Below are 10,232 nucleotides of genomic sequence, written 5' to 3'. Positions count from 1 at the left end.
AATCACGAGCCAAAGTGCGATTATTGTAGTAGTAGCGTATAACAAACTAAGAACCAAAGTGCCATTATTGTAGTAGTAGTGTGTAATAAATCACGAGCCAAAGTGCGATTATTGTAGTAGTAGCGTATAACAAACTAAGAACCAAAGTGCGATTATTGTAGTAGCAGTGTATGATAAACCATGAGCCAAAGTGCGATTATTGTACTAGCAGTGTGTAACAAACCATGAGCCAAAGTGCGATTATTGTAGTAGGCACTTTTGCTCATGTTTTGTTGTACAATGCTATTATAATAATCACACTTTGGCTCATGGTTTATTACATACTTCTACTACAATAATCACACTTTAGCTCATGGTTTGTTTTACGCTATGATTATTATAATAGCATTGTACAACAAAACATGAGCAAAAGTGTGATTATTATAATAGCATTGTACAACAAAACATGAGCAAAAGTGTGATTATTGTTGTAGAAGTGTACAACAAACCATGAGCTAAAGTACAATTATTGTTGTAGTAGTGTGTAACAAAGCATGAACCAAAGTGCGATTATTGTAGTAGCAGTGTATAACCAACCATAAGCCCAAGTGCGATTATTGTAGTAGTAGTGTGTAATAAATCACGAGCCAAAGTGCGATTATTGTAGTAGTAGCGTATAACAAACTAAGAACCAAAGTGCTACTACAATAATCGCACTTTGGCTCATGGTTTGTTACACACTGCTAGTACAATAATCGCACTTTGGCTCATGGTTTATCATACACTGCTACTACAATAATCGCACTTTGGTTCTTAGTTTGTTATACGCTACTACTACAATAATCGCACTTTGGCTCGTGATTTATTACACACTACTACTACAATAATGCAGTGTATAATAAACCACGAGCGAAAGTGCGATTATTCTAGAAGCAGTGTATTGCAGTGTCAAATCAGAAATAAGAACAAAACTTAAACTTCAGTAAAGACGTTTTAGTAGAAGGATGACTCCATTCAACTACAACATATTGTTGAACATAAAAAAGTAAATGTGATACATCAGTATTTCTGTAGACCACTAAAAAATAAGGAAAACATATTTGTACAGTTAGCCAGAGGAATGGAATATCGTACTCACAAGAAAGAAGTAGGCCTAATTCGTAATGTAAGATAAAGTAGTAAACGGTGTTATAACACTACTGTGTAGTGAGTATAATACTACGATGCAGATACTCTAGAAATACTGTTACAAAGTTGGATAATAACTGCTTAAACAGAAAATATGGCTAAATAGGCAAAAATATTTTCGATTTTCATTATTTTTAAGATAACATTATTCATTGCATTTGTTTCACTAAGAAAGAGTAAAATGGAAAAAAATCGCTATTTTTAAAATTGTGTAAGATTTTTTCTACCTCGGTACCTTGATAGTCATAATTCTGCGTTAATTAAGTCTTTCTGTTCTTTATCGGTGGCAACACGCATAAATGTTCCAGTACAGAACACTACAGTAATTTATGTTACTATCATTGTGCTCGGCTGTTCACCACAAACAGTCCTTCTCAGGACTTTCTTGAAGATAGCAGCAGAATAGCATATGAAACAAGATTTCGCGCCAAACTACACGACAGATATCTGCGCTAGACGTCCCTAATATAGCAGTGTAAGAGTAGAGGGAAGGCAGCTAGTCATCACCACTCACCGCCAACTCTTGGGCTACTCTTTTACCAGCGAATATTGGGATTGACCGTCACATTATAACGCTCCCATGGCTAAAATGGCGAGCATGTTTGGTGTGACGGGGATACGAACCCGCAACCCACAGATTGCGAGTCGAGCGCCTTAACCACCTGGCCACATCGGGCCGCATACGAAACAACAGTTGGTAATAAAAATATTAGTAGTTATTTAGTAATTAAACTTAAATGATCGTATAGGCTATTAACCATGACATCTTTTGAGCAATATATGAAATTTGTGCGTAAAATGAATCTTGATCTAGGATATACGTCAGAAATGTAATAGAAATATTTCTTCTAACTTCACCGATGCATTTTTAAATAATTTATTTTAGACTATTCAAAAGATGTTTGAAATTTATATATATATTTGTACGTATATATTGTCATAAATATGTCATATGCAAACGTAAACGATTTCGCTTCAGTTATACGTAATTACAACGCGTATAAAAATATCCGTGTTTCTATCATTTCTCTAGCTGTTATATTAAACATTTTTATGTAGGAAATAAAGGTTGCTTACACTATTTTGGAAGACTAATGAATAGCTTAGATGGATTGAAACTTGTGGGCCATTATAGGAACTTAGATGTTATTGGCCTTATCGATTTTGGAGCTGTTGAAAGTGAATCAATGTTACTTTTCTAAATGGTTTTGGAAGCAGTGTGTATTGATTGTTAATATACCTTTAGTAGGCTACAATACGGTTACATGCAGGCTTAGTGGACATAGGATGTAATTTGGGAGGAAACAGAACGGGAATAAATTCAGTTGAAAAAAAACAAACTTTGATCATGGTGGCCAGAGGTAGACAAAATATGTTATATTTGACATTACGCTGAAAGCTAAGAATACTTTATAGATAGTTTTATAGGCTTAGAAGAATGAGATTATTATTGTGCAAGAAACTGGAGCTGGGTGTTCACAGTTTGTAAGTTTTGTCTAGTTTTAAAAACCAGTGTAAATGTAGAAACTTGAAAATGGTTTCACAAAATTAAGTACGTTATAAAGAATATCTCGATGTATAGAAAATGGAAAAACGTTTTCGAGCTAATTTAGCTTTTACAGTCTTCAAAGTAATGGCGACGATAAGTTGATTTATCTATTGGTAATAGTTTATTACCGCCGATTATGATAATTGAAGGTAAATTGAGAATTTTTATTTTTAAGAATTTATGTAAAATAGTTTACCTCAACATATATATGACTTTAGTCTCATTTCATGGGAGTAATTCTATATTAAGAAATTCTAGGATATTTTGTTTGTTTGTAGTTAAGCACGAAGCTAAACAATGGGCTGTCTGTGCACTGCCCACCAAGGGTATCGAAATTCTAGGACATTTCTCCAAGAAAATAATATTATTTTATCTCTATAATCTTTTATTTTTCTTTTTGGAGCCTTCAATGGACAAATTGTTAGTGGAAAAACATATATTTAGAGAAATATTTTAAGATTTGACAAATCGATAATTGAAGTTAAAAGATACAAATTAACAAAAAGCTTGAGAATATATAATAAAACAGTCTTTTCTTTAATTTTCAGTTTGATAATTACCAGCATTGATAAGAACAGTTACGTTATCCTTACTCCATGCACGCTACACACTAAAATGTTAATTCGAAAGTCATTATATGAAATTAGACAATTACAAAACGAAAATGTCTAAGACGTATATGACGAATTTATTTAAGATATACATAATATTGACAATGTTCACTGAAGCGTTTAACGTTTTGTACTACCTGTAATTGTAGACGACTCGTGAACGCTGCATTTCTTATTCTATAGACACTGATGGACGTTGCATTTCTTATCATATAAACACTGATGAACGTTGCATTTCTTATCCCATAGATGACTTGTGAACGCTGCATTTATTATCATACAGACGCTGATGAACGCTGCATTTCTTATTCTATAGACACCGATGAACACTGCATTTCTTATCCTATAGACACTGATGAAAATTGCATTTCTTATCTTATCTGAACAGAGTATTTAACATGAAGTTATTGCAAAAACTAACGCGGAATGATTCTTGCTGAAACAAGAGCAAACTAGTTTTTTATGCTTATGAGAAGGTAATTCGACACATTACCAATATAAGGCAAAGAAATGGCTACACATTTACGCTCCACAGCTTATATGTTGATTTGTTCATTTTTTAAATATACCGTGACTGAACTTTCTACAGTATTGAATTAACAATAGGCATAATGTGTTCATTTTCCATTAACGAAGACCACTTGAAGTTCACATGCGAACTTAGTATTTGATTTTTTAAAATTCAGATTGCCATGAAAGGAAAGAGCTTGAATACGATTTTGAAAAATTGAAGAAATGTGTCATCAACATAACTTGCGTAAAAAAAGTTTGAAACATCTGGACAGTCATTGAGCTATTTTTTTTTTCGTGATGTGTTATGAATGCATATCACACAGAGTTTTCCACGGCTATATCACCGATCATAATTTTGGTTTAAGATTTTCCCATTACACTATAAGGGGGACTATTTTATTGCGATTTTTAGAAGATTTTTAAAGACTAATCTTGGAAAACCATTAACTGTCTTTGCGGTTTTGAAAGCTAAGTATGTGGCTAAGTCTGTTGGTTCATTTAATGGTACGTTAGTCTGGAGTGAGGTAAGAAACACTAAAATTGACCAAGAAAACCTCATGTTCAAACTTGAAAATTGTTGATAAAATTTGAGAAATTTAAACTGTTCTTGAAAAGATGGTATGAGAAAATTAAATTGACAGAAGTATTTTAAAAATTGACAAATTGAAAGGGTAACTTCTTATCTTCGAGACAGAAGGTCTGAACTGAGCACCTTCGTTGCGGATTTTAGGCAAACTATATATTAAGTCAAGTTGTGATCTGAAAGCCCTTATTTGTCTAAGACTAATAGGATTAATAAATATTTGCTTCGAAGAAGAGTAACTGATAAGATTGTTTTATTGTAATTGAAGCTATTTTTAACAACACATTTTCCAATGGCAAATTTCTACAAGTACATTATTCATCTCTATATGCATTAGGACTAGGCAGTATAAGATTAACCCTGTTTTTAGTATGTGTGTAGATGATAATCTTCTATAATAACAAGACTGAAACATATAGATTGTAATATATACTAGTAATACTAAAATAGATTTGTACTTGAATACCACGTCTTTACTTCCTGAAAGAAGACAATGCCAAGAAAATTTCATTGTTGTTCGTTTGTTTATTATATATGCATTTAGTCAAAAAAATAGCTGTTTGAATCTTTCATTTTGATATGGAATGATTTTCTATGTTGTATATACCTGGTGGTCTAATATTATTAATTTAAATAATTAAAAATAACTACTCACGAGCTGGAGTACTCTCGTCATAACAAAATTTGGTTGTTTGTTTTAGAGCAAAGCCACATTAGGCTATCTACTGTATCTACCGTGGGGAATCGAACCCTGGATTTTAGCATTTTAAGGCCACAGATTTACCGCTAATCCACCGGGAACCCCTAACATTCTTATCAAGCAAACCATGAAATTATAAAATTATGTTGACAGCATCATTAAGTAAACCAATGACATTGTCAATTTATAAAGACAACATCGCTAAGCAAGCCACTGCATTGAGAATTTCTACTGAGAACATTCGAAAATAAGCCATGGTACTCTGAATATATATCAACAATTTTTAAAACAGGGTCTTTAATTCATTGCACGCTTATACATGAACATTTAGTTGGGATTAAATGTACGAGATAATTAGTTTCGCTCTTGTAAAGTATTGCTTTTAAAGATCAAAAGTGATCTGTTTTGGGCTAGCTGAGAAACCAATCACTTTTTGCTAGAACAAAAACAGTTTTTTTTTAAAACTTAAATAAAAATGCATAACAAGAAATTTTAAATTGTATTACAACAATTCGATAGTGCAGAAATATTTAACTTTAACTGTCGTATTTCGAATCATGAATAACATTGTATTTAATCTACGAATCACAAAACCAATTTGTTTTGAATTAATTCAAGTTTATTCAGATCCGATGAAATGGGTAATATAGTGTTCTCTGAGGCTTTCGTCAAGTAGTACTCAGAGTTAATTCAAGTTCCTTAAAATCCGATGAAAGGGGCAAAAACAACAACAAAAAGTATTGTAACTTTCGCCAGGAGATACTCTGATTTATACAGATTTCTTAAAATCCGATGAAAGGGGCAAAAAACAAACAAACTACAACACATGTACAGTAGTCAGTAGAATGAAATCCAACTGCTAATGTATTCCACAAAGGTTTTTGAAAATAGTGTTAATAGAAATGTTTTTACTTCAGTGTTTTGTAGCTCTGGAAGATTTAAAAAATAAGATGATACTTTTTGCATATCAAGCAGATGTAAGGCTTCTTTTTTAATTGCATCTTTTTTTTTACTACCTGTTGAACTTTGTTTTCAAAACAATTTCTCGAGGAGAAATGATAAAAAGACAGCATTCCACATTTTTTGTTAGTTCAATTACATAAAACTTTAGTTACAGGAAACTTTAGGATCAAACAAGAAATATAAAAATACAGGACTCGATAATACCTATAAACAACCGAAAATAAATGTTTAAAGACGTATCTTTCTATCTATTTATTAGGAAATCTTATTCTGCAGGATAACCTATTTTATTAATACGCGATTTGCAACTTTTCATAATTTTGCATACGCGACTGATTATGGGGCTGTCAGAGCATGAGAAGGTCGGGTTAATCCTGCTGTTAATCCAAACTTGTTTCGAATTACAAGGACAGCATGTAGAATACATTCTGTAAAGTTCGTTGAAGTGCCTGTGGTATCAAACTTTTCGGACATCCTTTAGTATTTTATTATTAATAAACTTAAAAAAAACATAACATATGTTTGCAAGATTTTAACAGATTTATAATATACGAATAAAGCTTAGTATTATTGAAAATAAAATAAAAAACAGCAACAATAGCTAAAGACATCATCTATTTAGCTGGCATTTTAAAGCTTTTGACCCTGAACCGAGGAGGAAAAAGAAATAAAAAGTAACTCCCAATAGGCGTTAAAGTTTTTTGCAGAAGTTATAAAGCACCACAGTTAAACCAATGCAATAATCAGAATCAGAAACAGAAAATAGTAGATGTGATTTCGACCGTTGAGTTGAAGTTGATCAAAAGCGTATGATCGCTACGATTATATATGTCAGTCTCTAATGGAAGCAGCGTCGTAACAAAAATTTACGCAATTTATATAGCAAGAACTAGAAAACTACAGTACAATGAACATGGGTAACACTTCTAAATGGCCATTTGATCTAGAGTTATCGTAGTATTTAGGATTTAATCATGACTGAAGGGAAACCGTCTTAGTTATAATATAACTACTTCTTAGCTGTTGGACTTTTATATATATAATCCAATAATCTTAAACATCATTGTTTTTTTTTCTTTTATAAAGACAGGAGTATAGAAAGTAAATAAACTAGAAGATTATTTTAGTATTTTGTGTGAATTATTTTGTATGATATGATGGTTTGAAATGAAGTTATATTCTTATTCTTGAATTTGGATTGTCTTAATGTGCGAAACAGTATTGTTTGCAAAGATAAAAAGTGATTTGTTTTGGGCTAGCTGAGAAACCAATCACTTTTTGTTAGGACAAAAACAGTTTTTAAAATCTTAAATAGAAATGCACAACAAGATATTGTATTACAATTCGATATTGCAGAAATATTTAACTTTAAATATTTTCTATCAAAATGTCATATTTCGAATCACGAATAACATTGTATTTAATCTACGAATCAAATTTGTTTTGAGTTGATTAAAATTTATTCAAATCCGTTAAAATGGGTAATACAGTGTCCTGTAAGGTTTTCGTCAAGAGATACTCAAAGTTAATTCAAGTTTCTGAAAATCCGATTAATGGGGGCAAAAAAAAACAAAAAACATTGTAGCTTTCTCCAGGAGATTCTTGGACTTATACGGGTTTCTTAAAATCCGATAAGAGGGGCAAAACAGTATCGTTTGAGACTTTCGTCAGGAACTACTACGAATTGATTCAAATGTTCCTTGAGGCTCTCGTCAGGAAGTACTTACAATTAATTCAAGTTTTTTCGGATCAGATCAACATAAATTGTGTAAGATTACTTTAAGATCAGTTAAAGGTAGTATTATAAAGTTGGAAAGAAGCTACCGATTTTGTGATTGTTCATTTCAAACAAACATTTTTTAATCATGTAATCATTTAATTAGCTGAGTCAATTTTGTAGACATGCTTTATTTTTCATAAAGAAATAATAAAAATAACAACAAACCTGGTAAATCGAAACGAAGCATAACTGTGGTCGTTAAACATTTTAAAATACAAAGGTAAATTTTTAAACCTAAGAAAAGTTATCTTTGAATGAGACAAATTTAGCTTGTTTAATATTATCTAACATTGTTTAGATTGTCTATTATAAAATTGATGTTTTACATTTACTGAATAACATTAACTTAAAAATCACAACTTCGCTTGCTCAACATTTCTCGAGCATATACCAGATTTATAGGTAATTTTTATTATGTGATTTTGAACTTTTAATTTAGCAAAAGTGTGTTTTCTTTCACATGGAAAGATGGTAAAAAAAGGCTAAGAAACTGTTTCAGCGTGCCAATATGATACACATACATTCTTGCGCACAAATGCACGTGGCCAAATATTCTCTCTGTTAGTACAGTATGAGTATGTTATTTAAGTCTTTGTGCGTGGAAATTGAGAACAGTTTTCTCTTAGGATGACTATGAGATTGACTTATGAATTATCTTGGTTTCATCACTGATACAACAAAAAGTTTCTCGCAAATGAATTTTAACAGTTGAGAACATATTCAGGCAGCAAAGCTTGTTATTAAAACTTAACATAGGTATATGACAAGTTTGAATCAGTGTAGCAGAATAACACCTAAAATCTATTAAAAACAAGAGGGAATCCTCAATAGCCGCAGTACTTGAAGTTATTTGAGGCAGGATTAGAGTAAATTAATGTATGCACCAAAAATACCAAGCGTGGGGCGCGCGTATACACGATTTGATTTTATTACTCATCAGGATTTTTACCAGCCTACTCTCAAATTGAAATTCTTTTAAGCAGGATTAGAGTAAGTTAATCTATAAGACCTTGGGCATGGTCAAAGAAACAATGGAAAGGATTTGACTTCCTGAGTCAAAAACTGTAATTAGATCTCAAATCAGTCAAGGGATAACGGAGCTATGAACTAAAAGTTTGTACTTAAAAACAAACCCAGAGCCATCATATGAGCCGCTATGCCGCGGCTAAAAAGCGTCGAAATATTAATTAGATTTAGGTGATCGAACAGGCTGTCAACCATGTCCGATCGCTAAATACTTCTTGTAAGCACACACACACACACATATTTAGAAAGAAAGAAAGATATCTTTTTTGGACAAATTCGATGTACGTAATAATATGGTTACCACAGATTCTTTGCATAGCTAACACTATTGCTTTTGGTCCTATCGTGCATTAACGCGACCTCTCCCTTAAGGAAAGTTCATAATGTTACGTATCTCAATATGCAATCCATATGATGTTAATGTATTTCAGTCGGGAGTTATGAGCGAGTGGCCGAACCAGCTTACCAACAACAATCACATACGTTAATAGATTATTTTTTGATTCTCAAATCAAATTATCGTTGTCTTTTTTGAAGTTGGAGATCCTGTTCTCGACTTTCTAATCTGGTGCAAAGCTACTTCTACTATCACTACTGTCCTTGCCTACTTATGAGTGCCGCCACAGCATCTTTTGGCTGTCAAAATGTCTGTCATTATCACATCCATAGTGACTGTACAGGTTGCAAGTCGAATAACTTGGAACCTAGCACATGCATGTAATCGATGGAATAATGGTGGTTGATCATGACATGCTGAAGAGTTGCAAAGTTCTAGTCACGGTCAGCGGGGTTTGGAGCTATCTCCTGAAGATCTGTTTAGGCTCTGATCTGAAAAACAGATGCAACGATGAACGAAGAAGAAGACTCACGTAGCGAACCCGTCGGTTACATAACAAGAAATACTGTCGTTAATTATGTAGTTTATACTGATAATGTGACCACTCATAACTCGGCCAATTTATTTGTCCGACTTGGAAAGTGTAAAGTGTAATCGTCATATCTCATTGTATGCTACATCCTATATAGGTATCATGAAAATCAGATAAATTCCGGGTTTTCTAAGTCCGACCCCTGCCACAGAAATATCCTCTGTTTAATGGCAATTTCTATGAAAAATACCCAAACGAGAGAAAACATCAAAAAATGATAACGCCAGCACGTTTTATCTAATAACAATTATTATCTTCTTCCTTTTTTAAAATGCTCGTGACTGATTAAGAAAACCTAATTGCTGACAAAAGATGTTATTGTGATAAAATCTGTGACATTAAATATTCAAAAGGCATAAAATGAATTTTAAACAGAATATATAAACGGTAAAACAAATATATTGCAATTAT

Source organism: Limulus polyphemus, unplaced genomic scaffold, assembly GCF_000517525.1.
Source record: "Limulus polyphemus unplaced genomic scaffold, Limulus_polyphemus-2.1.2 Scaffold2369, whole genome shotgun sequence".
NCBI lineage: Eukaryota > Metazoa > Arthropoda > Merostomata > Xiphosura > Limulidae > Limulus > Limulus polyphemus.
Note: the sequence above shows the minus strand (reverse complement) of the source record.